Raw genomic sequence first — 15,706 nt, forward strand, 5'->3', positions numbered from 1 at the left:
CTATTAGGAGATTTTAATATTCATTTGTGTAATTCAGCCTGTATGGGAAGGAGTGATAATGCAACTGAGGAGGGCGAGGAGGCCCCCCGGGGTCCCCACTTCGAACATTCCACAGAGGGGTTCGAGTTAGAAGAACTACTTGCAAACCATGACTTGTATGAACCCGACAAGGGCGTAAGGGCGCCAACCTTCATTGGCACTCATCATGGTTCAGTGATAGACTACATCTTTGTCTCACAAGGTATTCTAAATCGGTCTATGGACTATCGAACAGTTATAACACCTTATAGCGACCACAACCCTGTATTACTCGAAGTGGCCTGGGGTGGCCAGATGGGAGCACCGCCAACAGCACTTAAACCAGTACATCCCCTGAAACCTTACGACCAAGACAGACGATTGAAATGGGCTAAAGTGATCCCGGAAAATTTCTATGAAAAAAATTTCCCTAAAATAAAAGACAAAGTGGACATCTGTCAAAAAACTGGCGCGCAAGGTAAAGAAATAATAGCGGCCTACGAGGCAATTTGTGGCCAGGTGGCTAAGGACCTTTTAGCCAAACCAAAAAAAGGACTTTCTGGAACAAAGCGTTGGTTTGACTCTGCATGTTCAAAAGCCTACAGAGCATTGTTGACAGCGTTAAAAATCTCCCCCAGGGTCGGGGATGACATTGTCAGATTAAGGAAAAACTATAAGGCAGCCATTAAGAATCGCAAGGAAACTATCAAACGCGAATCGTGGGAAAATCTCCTTTCAGCGGCAGTATTGAAGGACAGTAGGAGATTTTGGGAGATTATCAGACAACCGTTATTTTCCGATGACAATAATGCTCCTATGGACTGTGTGATCACTGATGAAAAATGGCTAAATCACTTCAAAAATGTCTATGAGGGCGGGGGTCGTAGGAACTGTAGATGCCTCATTGCCTGCGATAGCTGTACACCCTATTCTTTTTAACCCCGAAGAAGTGGAAAAAGATTTGATGGCCACAACAAGACATAAGGCACCTGGCCCTGACGGTGTCCCAGCCGACTTCTTTATGTATTCACCTAAACTGTGGGCGGAGGTCTTGTCTAAAGTGTTTAACGCAGCCAATGATAATCAAGCCCCTAGTTCCTGGTCCACATCTACCATCGTTCCTATTTATAAAAATAAAGGTCAGCGAGATGATCCCGCCTCCTATAGGCCCATATCTCTTTTGGACTCAACCATAAAAATATTAGGTAGAGTCCTTCTGGCCAGACTTAATGAAAATGTTGAGAGCTGTGGAGGGCTGTCTGAATTACAATATGGATTCAGAGAAAGAAAAGGGACAATCGAACAATGCATAAATCTGCACCTATTGATCTCTAAATATACAGTGGCAAAGGGGGGCTCCATGTTTCTTGCATTCATGGACCTCTCCTCTGCCTTTGATCTGGTGAATAGGACGAAATTGTGGCAGATATTGTTGGAGATGGGTATCGATGAGTCTTTGGTTGTGTTTATGGCTAACCTGCATCAGGAGCTTTTTGCAGCTGTTCGAGTTACAAATGATGGTAGACGCACCCCTTTGTTTAAATCCCTAAAGGGGGTGCAGCAAGGCTGCATTTTAGCCCCTTTACTATTCACCATCTATATTAATGGGTTGGGCAGTCACCTGCGGGGACAGGCAGCCGACGTTCCGCATGCAGGAGGCGTTAAAATCCCAGCACTCCTGTATGCGGACGATGCAGTGTTGATAGCCCGTACTGGTGTGGGCTTACAGCATCTCCTGGACGCATTTGGTAGTTTTATGGAGACTCTGGACCTCAAGGTTAACGCCACTAAATCACACACGATGGTAATGGGATGTGAGTGTAACAAAAAAAGACATAAAACATTTTTTTGTAGGGGAGTTCCCGTCACCAATGTAACCACTTTCCCATATTTGGGGGTAACGTTTGACCAGAAAGGAACTTGGGGCCCTCAGATAAGAGCAAAAAGGCTGGCTGTAATAAGATCTTCCTCAGCGGTATTGGGCTTTGCTGGGAAGTTAGGGGCTAGGCCCATGCAAGCTCTCTTGAAAATCTACAAGAGTAAACCGGTGGCCATAGCGGCCTACGGTTCCCAGCTGTGGGGGTATGTAAATCTCGACCCAATTCAGAGAGCAGAAAATAGATTCATTAGATCTCTGCTCTCAGTTCCGCAATCCACCCCAACGTATTCTATCCATAAAGAGGTGGGCTTGCCTTATCTGTCTGATACCCTGAGCCTTGCACCGCTAACTTTGTGGCTGAAAATGTGGACAAACGAAGACCTACCTTTGAACCACAAAATTATGCACGACGTCTTATCCTTGGATAAACATATCAGCATCCCATGGCTGGCTTATGTAGCGAAAACTTTTGCAGATCTTGGTCGCCCAGAACTTTTTTCATCCCCGGAAAAAATTAGGAGACAGGACATAGTTATTATTAAAAAGTTATTTAGGGACAGGCAGGAAGCACGGCGGGAGGAATACGAATTGCTGAAACCTGCGGTAAGGTCCCATAACCTTTTAGTTTGTACATCCTCACTCGCCCCTTACTTGAACTTTGTCACATTCCCATACCACAGGTTTTTATTAACAAAGTTTCAATTTAATTTGATACATTTTTATTTGGGTTCTTTTAAGAGCTGGCAGAAGCCTGAGCAGGCCCCACCGTGCTGCTGTGATAACTTTTCGGTGCAGGATACCCTGCACTTTGTCATGTTTTGTAGTTTGTACCACGAGCAGAGAAAGAAATATTTGCTTCCTATCTTGAAAAAAGCTGGTTTCGTTCAAGTAAGACCAGCCTTGCTCTTTTTACAACTTCTACCTAACACACATATTTCTTTTTGCATGGCAAACTTTTTGGTAGCCGCAATGAGGGCGAAATCTGTCGGTCAAATCTTACCTTAAATTCATTAGTTTTTTAGGATGTCTTTTGTGCAGGATTTGTATAAAATTATTCCATCCATGTTTAAAATCTTTTTTTTTGTTTAACTGGACCTTCTTTTTGAAAAATGCAGATAGATGTATAGTATGTATTGTATTGTAATGTAATTGTCTCCATTATTATCTGTTCTTTGTATGACTTGTAAAAAGTCGAATAAAGATATTCTGACTGACTGACTAACAAATTTTAAAGAATCGGCATCTAACACCGGACAAGTTCGTAGCTTGATCTGACATTACCACATCACCCCTTCCCGTAAGGCCATGTACGAAGAATCTCCTCAAAGCTCTCTGCATAGACTACTAGACTACAGGGCAATTCATAGCGCTGACCAGATTTTCAACAGTCCAAATTCAAGCTCTATAGCCAATAAGGAATCTTATATCAAGAATTGAAGTGTTCTTAATCACACCTCCTTTCAGAAAAACTCAATGGGTGAAAGCGCTGTATTTTTCTAAATCTACATACTATAAAACATGTTACCCAAAAAATTAAAGACACTCAACAGCCATCTAAAATTCAGATTTTTTTTTCTCATAGCAGGACTCAACTTCCTGAAGATCCTCCAAGTTGTGAAGTTGGGGCATTTCCTGAAGTGATCCAAATGACACACCTCAGCAGGCTAGCAGTGCCACCAGTGAAGCTGGATGTTGCTGCTCCTTGTCACATCCCTCCCATTTAAAAAAATGCTATTGGGTAGTTCGTAAAGCCCTGGTAAGTTAAGCGGATTAATTTTGTCAGTACCTTTTCCAGTCCTTTGCGAATGAGCCACATTGTGAGGCATTCTTCCCAAATTTGACGAACAGAAAAATAACTGCCTCGCTCTTAGCTGTAGAGAGCATTAAATCATTTAGAAGGGTATACTTATCTTTGATCCGTGTGAAACTCTTGAAAGAATGCATATCTTACCTGATGGAGGTATTAGTATATATTATAATTGACAAAGAGGGCATTATCAGGCACCAAAATCTACTCGCCCTCTCGCTATTACGAATCCCGTTTTATGAGAACAAGCTTTTTTGAGGGAATACATACTTATTCTGGGAGAGCTAGCAAAGAACAAGTGTTCAGTCAGAAAATGAATAGGCAATAAAGATGCCTTTTAATCTTGTTTTGTCTCGTCACATTTGCTGTGCGTTGAAAGACCGAGGTCAAATGTCAGTTTAGATCTTCCAAAAAATTTCTGTATATTTTATCCTGGAGATTGGTGCTTACTTATCTTTCTCTGACCGCAAAATATGAGGATTTTGTAAAGTAAACTGTCACTGTGCTGAGGTACAGAGAGTGTGAAATGAAAGGATGTAAGAGGTCAGTTTGTTTTCTAACACACAGTTAGGCCAAGACTCCAAGCATGATGGCCACGTAAGGCGCAACTCCGGGACCGGCCCCATCCTACCGTCCATCCTGAAATAGATCCGGCCTGCCCGATTGCAGTTGTGGGCGCAGGAAGCAAAGCGGACACGAACCCTCTAGCGCTGGCCTGTCTTCGACACTGGAGACCAGAGATCTGCTTGCAGCGGAGGTGGGGCCTGCGGCGAGACTCGCGCCAGGACCCACAGTACTACGTGGGGCAGAGTCAGCGCTCCTGGTACTTTGGGCTGAGCTCGCCGCGGCTCTGCGACTGGAAGGCGCCGCCAAAGGAAAGCCTCTGCATCAGCGGACTGGGGACCCACTGACCTTGCAGCTCACAGTGACGGCCCAGGACTGCCTCGGGTGCCACGGACAGTCCGCTCGCCTGCCTTGAACTGTGACCCAGCGCGGCCCTGAGAGTGGCCTACGGAGCCGCTGGCTTTGATCAAACAATGCTCCCCTGTTCCCCCGGGAGTTGCGGGCGGCACAGGGGGTCAGGGGTGCTGTGCGTGGTCATTGTGAAGCCCTCGACCGAACCGCTAGATCACCTGCGGTGCTGGTGCTTCCTGGGGTGAGTGGAGATGGGGCTGCTGAGCCCCAGCATAGACAACAAGCACCCGGTGGGCCCAAGGCACCGGGTGTGGAGGGCCGGCGGTCACCTGGAGCCACGGTGGGGGCCAACTGACTTCTTTCACTTGTTTGGGCCGCTTGAGCAGCCGCTGCCTCCTGGACCGGAACAGGGTCGGATCCCCTTCTGGCTGTGGCCCTGCGGTGGACCAGGGGACCGCACTCGGGGACACCCGGGCGACCCTAGGCTTCCGCCTCCTTCAGGCCCGCATTGACGACGTGCACTGGGGTGTGGAGGGCCTGTAATATCCTGGGGCCACAATAAGGGCCCACTGACTTTGTTCATTTGATTGGGCCCCTTGGGCTGCCGCCCACCTTTCAGATCGACGCAGGGCCGGGTCTCCTCCTGGCTGTTGCCCTGTGGAGGACCAGGAGATCGTGCGTAGAAACACCCAGGCGCCCTCAACTTTTGCCTGCTTTGTCCTTAGACTGGAGGTGGTGTGGCCGCTCTTTCTGGAGACCAGTGGCCGGGCCGGCGGGACTCGGGGCAGGGGGTCGAGATGGAGCGAGTCAAGGCTGCGGGGACCTGTGGGTCGAGGGCTACACAGTTCAACAAACTGGATCATTACATGGTCCTGAAGGACATACCACAATCTCGGACGCTAAGAGACTCCGTTTCCGGGGGTTTGGGTGAGGAGGAGCAAGAAATTTCGCTGAAAAATGTAATGGAAGCCATCACAGATATCATGGCCTCCCTGGATAGAGTGGCAATCGACATCAATCTCATGAGGGCCGATATGGGTAAACTAAATGAGAAGGTCAAGCAGGTTGAACTCACCACTGCCAGTCTCGTTGGTGATGTTGCGCAGCTCCAGGACGAGATTTGCGACCTTCAAGACTTCCGCAAACTCACTGACCTCAAGCTAGAAGACTACGAAGGCCGCTTGCGTTGCAACAACCTTCGCATCCTGGGGGTGCCGGAGAAATCAGAGGGACAAACCCCAGACCTCTTTGTCGAGGGCCTCATTCTGAAACATCTCCAGCCCAAGGGCCTCAGTAAGTTCTTTATTTGAAAAGACAAGGGGAGCCCAGTGGGTAGCTAGGGACCATGTGTATCAAGTACTTTTAAGGAAACAAAAGGTCCTCAGCATAAAGGAAATCATGCAAAAATATTATATAGACCACAATAGGCTACTATATATTTCTGTCCCTTGTCCAGCCGGACAGGGAATTTAATAATCAAGTAAATTGTTAAGGGTAAAGGTACATTTTAGCAACAAAGCATTATAATACAGTAGGGCACAGTCCTGTACCGTACAAGGGAGGAGAAAGTGGGAAAGTAATAAAGTGAAAGAATTTCAGGCAAACAGGGTGAGCTATCAGGGCACTGTTTTGAATCAAAATTATCAGTGTATCCTGGAGTAACACATACATACAGTAATATAAAAAGGTAAAATGTATGTCTACTCAAAGGAGTCGACGTTTCGATCCCATGCTCGGGGATCATCTTCAGGACTTAAAGAGTTATTTTTGCCTGATTTGAAAATTAAATGCCTGTTGGGAAGGAAACCGGGAGGAAGAAAAGAAGATAACAAGATATACATAAATTTTACAGAGGATATTGAAGGACATCAGCTTAGCATTTACTTGCAATATTCGGAATCGCAGTGATAAGGTGTTGCCTGTTGGCGTGGGCATTAAGTGCAAACATGTAAATTACATTTAGTGTGCAGTGCATTGATCATAGGAGTGACTATCTGGCTGCTCTGTGAAGGTGGTGAAGGAGCCAGAATGCACGTGCGCTGAGGTCGGACAGAGGGAGTGTGTACCGTGCCGCCGTGGTGTGCAGGTCATTTAGAACTAAGAGTTTTGCCGCACGCAGAGTCAGCGGGGTCCGCGTGTTGAACAAGTGCACGTTGCCACTAGCTTACCTCCACTGAGGGTAATAAGGTGGCGGGTAAGGGAGGATGGTATCCGTATAAAATTGGCTGAGTGGCGCAGAACCTATGGAAACAACACCGGTACCGATTTATATCCGGGGATATTACAGGTTTCTAATGGTGATGGTGGGTTTTAGGAAACGAGGAACATACCGAAGGCTTAGGCAGGTGGGAGCCTTAAGGTGAGCTTTCGGCTGGCGTGACCGGGCAGGAAAGTATTAGAGCTTTGTTGAAGCATCCATTGCCAAGTCTTTACGTCCAAAAGATGGGTCACTGTGGGGAGGAGAAAGGGTATTAGAGCCAGTGAGGGAGCTTTTGGAGCAAAAAGGTGCTGAGGCGCAGGAAGTTACCGTGGAATTATTTAGGTTCCAGCCACTGTTCAATAACCCGTCTGGCACAGCGTTTGTTGGATGAAGGGCAAGTATTATAGCTCCGTTTGAGCGTCCATTACCAAGTATTGACGTGCAGATTATGCGGCACTGTTGGGGAGGAGGAAGTGGTTAATACCATTTCGGGAGTGCTTGTGACAACATAGGTAGTAAGGCGCGGGAAATTACCGTTGGTTTATTAAGTTACAACCGCTGTTCGGTATCCGTCTAAGACAGCATAGTTTTTGGAAGACTGAATGAGGGCAACGTGGGCGGTGATGCCGTCGTTGAAACGCGGTCGGTTCAGTGACGATCCGCTAGGGAAAGGATGGGAAAGTAGTTAACACAGGGTACAGTAACCTTTCCGTCCAGGGAGTCACTACTGGTGAGACTTACCGAAGATTCAGAGGATGTCAGGATGCGGGCTGTGGGCTGTGCCTGTCCGGATGCGAGCAACAAGGAAGAATGGCAGCCATCTTAATACAGGCATTATCGGTCATGTGACGCGGGCCTTGGTGGGGCCAGTGAGGCTTCAGTGTAATGCGGCCGCCATCTTAGAACGGTGCGCCAGTACTCTTGCCGTGCAGGTTAAAATTGTGAAACAGTGATGGCTGTGCGAATTAATAAAATTATTAAAAATTATACGGCGCAAGTGTTGGTGATTCTAAGAAAGGGGGGGATTGGTCATTGGGGTGCAGTCTCTTTTAACACCTAGTGACTCGGACTGAAGGGGTGTGACTCCTACTGGTTTGAGCAGTAAAATTGGTGAAGGGGTGTTGGGGTCGTTGCAGGTGACAAGGTGAAATACATTGAAAACATTTCAAATGTTAAAAATCCGTCTGGGCCCATAAGCTCATTATACTGTTCAGAGGTGCTTAAGTTCGGTTTAGACAATGTCTTTCAGGATTTCATGTTACAGAAGCGTTGTCCAGTACTCACTTCTGTTCAATCCTGTGTGGATGGTGTTGAATTGGATAATAGTCTTTAGTTCCTCTCGATTTAGGAGTTGGCCCAGATTGCCTCCTCTTTGTGGTAGCTTGACCGCTTTCAAGATTGTCCATTTGATGTCATCAGCGGTATGGTTGAGTTCAGAAAATTGTTCAACAAGAGGAGCGTTGGGAGTCCCACATCTGATGCGACTCCTGTGCTGACATATGCGGGTCTTTGTTTTTTGGGTGGTCTGACCCACGTACATCTTGGGGCAAGGGCATAGTATTGCATAGATGACATTGCAGCTGTTGCAGTTGGTAAAGCTTTTCATTTCCACAGTGACACCATTGTGACTAAAATTACGGGCCTCAATTGTGAACTCACATACATTGCAGCAGCCTCACTTAGCGTGCCCCAAGATCGGTGGTAGTCCCCAGTTAGATTTGATGTTTGCCTTAGCAGTGGGGGCAGGTAGGGCTGCTCTGACCAAGTGGTTCTTTAGGTTCTTGCTTTTCTTGAAAGCAAAAAGTGGTCTTTCTAAGTTTATTGGACCTGCGTTTATCGTTGACCAATGTTTGAGGATAGATTTACGAATTTTGTTAGAGACAGGAGAAGAGGTGGTTACTCAGGCTATCCTCTCTGTTTTGTCACGTGTCTTTGTTGTAAGGAGGACCTCTCGTGGGCAGTACCAAGCCCTTTTGTATGCATTCTTTACAAGTCTTCTAGGGTAGCCACGTGTTTTAAGTTTATTGGCAAGGGTGTTGGCTTCCCTAAAGTAGTCTGCCTTGGATGAACAGTTCCGCCTTATCCTCAGAAATTGGAAGTATGGCAGAGAATCTTTCAGAGCCCTGGGGGGGTTGCTCTCATAGCTAAGAAGGGTGTTTCGTTCTGTGGGCGTCCTATATAGGCGTGTTAGTAGTTCACTTTCATGATGGAAAATTGTCAGGTCCAAGAAGGCTATTTGTTTTTTGTCATAAGCAAGGGTGAAATTAAGATCTGCGCAGTTGTTATTTAGCCAGTGAAGGAAGGACTCCAATGTGGCAATATCAAGGTTACAGATCAGGAAGATGTAATCTATATAACGACGCCAGAGTGCTATCCCTGGAAGGAATGGATTGCTATCCGTTAAGATACTGCCAGTTTCCAGTGCATCCATAAACAGAATCGCCAAGTTGGGAGCAAAAATTGCCCCCATGGAAGTGCCCTTTATTTGTTGATAATATACATTATCAAACACAAAGTAGTTTCTAGAGAGACAAAGCTCGAGCAACTGCAAGATGAAAAGTGTTGGAACCCTATGTGGGCGGGGACGTGAGTCAAGGGTTTTCTGGATAACCTGAAGAGCCGCTGTCTGGGGGATGTTAGTGTAGAGCGACTCTACGTCCATGGTGCAGAGAGTGTTAACTGCAGGGTCATAGGGATAGTGTTCCACCAAGTTAATCATCGCCATGCTATCCCTTACGTAGCAGGCTGTAGATGGTACGAATTCCTTTATGAAGAAATCCACATAAGCTCCGAGTGGTTCAAGGATTGAGCCACAGGCAGAGACTATCGGTCTCCCTGGCGGTTTGTCGATATTCTTGTGGACCTTCGGGAGGGTGTAAATGACTGGTTGGCGGGGGCTTTTTACATTGAGGAAACAGTGTTCCTTTTTGCTCAGGTAACCTTCGGCGCGAGCATCCGTTGTAAGCTTAAGTTTGATCTCTTGGATATCTTTAGTGGGGTTGCCAGGTAATCTCTGGTAATGGTCTGTATTGCCGAGCTGGTGTTGAATTTCACTTTTGTAGGAGTCAATGTCCTGAAGGACAATTCCCCCACCCTTGTCTGCACTCTTTATTACAAGTGAAGGGTTGCTCTTTAACGTGCTTATGGCATCTTTCTCAACTCGTGAAATATTGTAAGGAATGTATAGTCTCTTCTTCTCTAGGTCACATAGATCTTTCTGAACTAGTTTTTCAAATGTTATGATCTCAGATGGAATCATACTGGCAGTTGAAAGGAATGTGGATGGGGGGCGAAATGGTGTATTGGAATTGATTGGGGTAGATGGATGCAGCTGAAAAAAGGCCTTGAGGCGAATTAACCTGAAGAATCTTAATAGTTCAGTCTGCAACTCCATGTAATTAGGACGAACTGTCGGTACAAAGGATAAGCCTTTTTTCAGAAGTTCAACTTCTGGGTCCTGTAGTATGTGCTTGGATAGGTTAAAAATGGGTATTATTTCAGAAGAGGTAGGTTGGGCGGGGAGTGAGGAATCAATACCTGCAGTGTTGTCTACCACTGGTAAAAGTTGTTCCTGGTTTTGAGCTCGCCTGGGGCATTGAACCATTGTTGTGGTTTCTTTACGTGTCCCCTTGAAGGTGTGCCCGGTTGGCCTCTGGATAAAAAATTGGACTGGGCCCCTCCTCCTCGTCTTGGTTGCTTGCTCCTTCGCCTGGGTCTGAACTGTCAGAGGAGTCCTCCGAGGTGTTGGAGAAACCAACTATGTTTTGGCATTTGTTGTATCTGCTCCAGGGTCTACTGTTAGGGTTAAAGTGTGGTCTATTGGTATAGAAATCTTTGTGTTGGTAAGGATAGGTGTTCTGTACGTTATAGTTCTTAATATCTTTCTTGATTTTGTTAGATTTCTTGTTTTGTTCAATTCGGTGAAAATCTGCTACTGTTTTTTCTACTTGGTCTAGTAGCTTCTTACATTCTGCAGTAGGATCTGAGTCATTAATCTGCTTCAATAAGTCGTTAATTTCTGTTTCTAGCGATTTCAGTGTTTCTGTGGCTATATCTATGCCTAGTGCGAGCTAATGCCTAGAGCATGTAGTTCCAATGTAACTAAAATTAGAGACGTAGTTTGGGTTGTCCGTGAAAATACCAGGGATATTACGGACCTGGAGACCTACCGGTATGACGTCAGCTTTTAAGTAATCTGTGAGCATTAGCACCATAAGCTGTAGGCGAACTTGTTTCTTTTTTTGTTTTTCTAATTGCTCAGGTAAAGAAGAATTGGTCACTGTTGGCACATCTGGGGTGTCAGACAATAAGGAGGGCCCAGAACATAAATGCTTGATGTAATCTGCGGTATATAATGGAGCATGGAATGACATCTCTTGAGAGATGAAGAATAGATTTGAAAGAGAGAGTGAAAATAAGTACTCGGGCACTAGGGTGGCCGACCTCGTGGGACGAGGGTGGGAGGTTAGAGACAACCCCTGCAATCCAGCGATTGCGCTCAGTTCATTTGAAAAGACAAGGGGAACCCAGTGGGTAGCTAGGGACCATGGGTATCAAGTACTTTTAAGGAAACAAAAGGTCCTCAGCATAAAGGAAATCATGCAAAAATATTATATAGACCACAATAGGCTACTATATATTTCTGTCCCTTGTCCAGCCGGACAGGGAATTTAATAATCAAGTAAATTGTTAAGGGTAAAGGTACATTTTAGCAACAAAGCATTATAATACAGTAGGGCACAGTCCTGTACCGTACAAGGGAGGAGAAAGTGGGAAAGTAATAAAGTGAAAGAATTTCAGGCAAACAGGGTGAGCTATCAGGGCTTTGTTTTGAATCAAAATTATCAGTGTATCCTGGAGTAACACATACATACAGTAATATAAAAAGGTAAAACGTATGTCTACTCAAAGGAGTTGACGTTTCAATCCCATGCTCAGGTTATATAGGGATCATCTTCAGGACTTAAAGAGTTATTTTTGCCTGATTTGAAAATTAAATGCCTTTTGGGAAGGAAACAGGGAGGAAGAAAAGAAGATAACAAGATATAAATCAATTTTACAGAGGATATTGAAGGACATCATCTTAGCCATTTACTTGCAATATTCGGAACCGCAGTGATAAGGTGTTGCCTGTTGGCGTGGGCATTAAGTGCAAACATGTAAATTACATTTAGTGTGTAGTGCATTGATCATAGGAGTGACTATCTGGCTGCTCTGTGAAGGTGGTGAAGGAGCCAGTATGCACGTGCTCTGAGGTCGGACAGGGGGAGGGTGTACCGTGCTGCCGTGGTGTGCAGGTCATTTAGAACTAAGAGTTTTGGCGCACGCAGAGTCAGCGAGGTCCGCGTGTTGAACAAGTGCGCGTTGCCACTCGCTTACCTCCACTGAGGGTAATAAGGTGGCGGGTAAGGGAGGATGGTATCCTTATAGGATTGGCTGAGTGGCGCAGAACCGATGGAAACAACACCGGTACCAATTTATATCTGGGGATATTACATGTTTCTAATGGTGATGGTGGGTTTTAGGAAACGAGGAACATACCCAAGGCTTAGGCAGGTGGGAGCCTTAAGGTGAGCTTTCGGCTGGCGTGACCGGGCAGGAAAGTATTAGAGCTTTGTTGAAGCATCCATTGCCAATTCTTTACGTCCAAAAGATGGGTCACTGTGGGGAGGAGGAAGGGTATTAGAGCCAGTGAGGGAGCTTTTGGAGCAAAAAGGTGCTGAGGCAGAGGGAAGTTACCGTGGAATTATTTAGGTTCCATCCACTGTTCAATAACCCGTCTGGCACAAAAAAGCAAAGACCCGCATATGTCAGCACGGAGTCGCATCAGATGTGGGACTCCCAACGCTCCCTTGTTGAACATTTTTCTGAACTCAACAGGTGACAGAGGGAGATATGTTGGTGTAACGGGCTCCTGAGAGGGACATCCTATTATCTTCCTTTCAGTCTACGTGCCCCCGGGCCTCCAGGTTGTCACATTTAGGGACCTGGGTACCCTGTCTTTGAATATCCCTGAAGGCCTTTTGGTGTTGGGTGGTGATTTGAATTCCGTGGGCTCCGGCGACTTGGATCGTCATCCTTCTTGTGACCTTGCTCGTTTATCTTGCTGGCTGCCTGATTTCCTTGAATCCATGGGGTTGGTGGACAGTTGGGGGGCCTATCACCCCGACACTCTTCAATACACCTTTCTCTCCGGGGCACACAGGAGTCTATCTAGGATTGATTATTTTTTGGTCCCTGCATCTCAAATTACCCATGTCCGGGAAGTCAAACATCTTGCCAGAGGTATTTCTGATCACTCACTGATCTGGCTCCACATTGATCTAAATTACAAACAGGTGGGACGAGTGACCCCCATTAATCCATGGTACCTCCGGGATCCACATATCTATCTCGACCTCCTTGTGGTCATGGATAACTACTGTAGTATCGTGATTGCCTGACCCCTGTCTGCGACAGGACAGGCAAGAGAGGAAGGGACATGGGGATGAAGAGGAAGTGGGTTTAGAAGGAAGTTCAGTTGTGAGTAGGACACGAGAGAATAAAGACGTGTCACCTACTACTCCCGGCTCCTGTGGTGAATTGGGGGGGCGCGACAACTACTTCAATGAGAATGAGGGCTCGGTTGAATCCCGCAGACGCTTTGGAAGGCCTTTAAGACTGTGATCCGGGGCCAATCCCTCTCCCTAATCTCGGGGAAGAAGAAAGAGCAACGGAGGGAACTAGTGGCCCTGGAGGAGGAAATGGGTGGGACGAGTGGCCTCCATTAATCCATGGTACCGCCGGGATCCACATATCCATCGCGACCTCCTTGTGGTCATAGATAACTACTTCAATGAGAATGAGGGCTCGGTTGAATCCTCGCAAACGCTTTGGGAGGCCTTTAAGACTGTGATCCGGAGCCAAGCCCTCTCCCTAATCTCGGGGAAGAAGAAAGAGCAACAGAGGGAAATAGTGGCCCTGGAGGAGGAAATAGGGCGATTAGAAGCAGAATTAGATTCGGATGTCATGTCTGATAAGCTCCAGCTTCTCAAACTCAAACAGCAGGACTATAGAGCGCTGGCATCCGGTCAGGCTAAGGCCCTAGGGAGAGCGGTGCAGGGGCGGTTATATGAGGTAGGTGGCAAAGCTGGGAAATTATTAGACTGGCTGGATAAAAGAGACTGGGCAAGTAGGATAGTACCTGGGCACCATGGGCACAAGGGAAAGTCTCTTACAGATCCAAAAGAAATCGTGGACCATTTCGCAGCCCATTTTGAGGTAGTTTACACATAGGCCGTCCCCTCTTCCGTAGAGGATTCCCGCCAGATGCTCACTGACAAAGTCTTACCCAGACTTTTGGTGGTTTATTTATTTATTTATTTATTTATTTATAACACTTATAGAGCGCACTGTTACCAATCTGTGTCCTGGCGCAAAATGAAAGCTCCCTGGCCTAAACTGTGCTTACTGAACAAAGAGCCAAGTTTTCAACTGTTTGCGAAGGGTCATTACGTCTGTACTGTGTCTGAGTGCCTGAGGCAAAGCATTACAGGCCTTAGCGGCACCCAGAATGAAACTTCTGCCGCCCATCGCATTTTTCGTATCCGCGGGATGGTGACCAGCCCCAGCTTTTCCGACCTCAGATGTCGACCCAGCAGATACCATTAAAAGTGCTGTATCAAAAAAGCAGGGCCCAGCCCACGAAGGGCCTTGAAGACTATGCAGACAGCTTTAAATAAGATCCGCTTCCGCAATGAAAGCCAGTGCAGCTTCACCAGCTCATGGGAGATTGCAGCAAACTTAGGAGCGCCTGAGATCAGGCGAGCCGCTGCGTTTTGCAGGACCTGCAGTTTGTTAAGAAGGTTCTGTTGTGCATTAAGCAGCAAGCTGTTGCAATAATCAAGTCGGGATAGAACCAATGCCGTCACCACCGTTTTCCTACAGTCTTCAAGAATAAACGGAAGAATCTTCCTGATTGTTTTCAACGTGAAGTGAACGGCCGACGTCATGGCATTAACCTGGGGCCCAAAGGTAAGATTATCATCAAACAGAACCCCCAGGTTCTTTACCTTGGTGACTGGAACGGGGGGAGTGCCCAACCCATCCGGCCTCCAGGTCGGACTACAGAAATTGACCCTGGAGCCAAAAAGGAGAACCTCGGTTTTCGCGGAGTATAACTTCAAACAGTTTCTGGCCATCCAATCACTGACTGCTGACATACACTCCTGAAATTTATTAGCAATACCTTCCTCTGTGCCAGGTAGCAAGGAGACCACTATCTGAGTGTCATCCGCGTATGATGTAAGATCGAATCCGTAGGATCGGATGACAGGGGCCAGGGAGGAGACATAAACATTAAACACGGTTGGACTCAGGGAAGAACCCTGCGGAACCCCACAGGGCAGCACGAAGGGACTGGACTCTAATTCCCCCAGAGCCACTACCTGAATCCTATCAGTAAGGAAGGATTTCAGGATCTTCAGGGCTTTCCCCTGAATCCAGCAGGCCTCCAGACGGTCCGCCAAGATCGTATGGTGGACCGTATCGAAGGCCGCAAATAGGTCAAGCAGGATCAGGGCCGCTTTGCCCCCCAAGTCCATCACCTTCCTGATCTCCTCAGAGGATTTAATTAATGCAGATTCAGTACTATGGGCCTCCCTAAAACCATGCTGTGAAGGATTGAGAGCTTGTGTGGTCCTGAGAAATGCAGTTAACTGGCTATTCATGGTTATCTCTATCGATTTGGCTGGTAAGGGGAGTCTAGCAATGGGACGATAGCTGTTGGGGTCAGTAATATCAAGATTCGGTAAGATTGAAGCCAATTTCCAACAAGATGGAAATACCCCTTCAGCGAACATGTTGTTAAAGACGGCTGCTAGAGTTGTTGCTATGGGAGCCGCCGCCA

The 15,706-nt window shown here is 46.7% G+C and overlaps 1 protein-coding gene across 1 annotated transcript in view; it reads left to right on the top strand.

Moving 5' to 3' along the window:
- The first annotated feature begins 3,479 nt into the window (after positions 1–3,479).
- LOC147708874 (uncharacterized) overlaps positions 3,480–15,706 on the top strand; it is a 166,060-nt gene continuing 153,833 nt past the window's right edge. Inside the window, exon 1 of the mRNA XM_086925405.1 lies at positions 3,480–3,653. The gene's annotated coding sequence lies outside the window, so the exon portion shown is untranslated. The remainder of the gene's footprint in view (positions 3,654–15,706) is intronic.

The sequence above is a fragment of the Lissotriton vulgaris genome, chromosome 6, assembly GCF_964263255.1.
Source record: "Lissotriton vulgaris chromosome 6, aLisVul1.2, whole genome shotgun sequence".
Classification (NCBI taxonomy): domain Eukaryota; kingdom Metazoa; phylum Chordata; class Amphibia; order Caudata; family Salamandridae; genus Lissotriton; species Lissotriton vulgaris.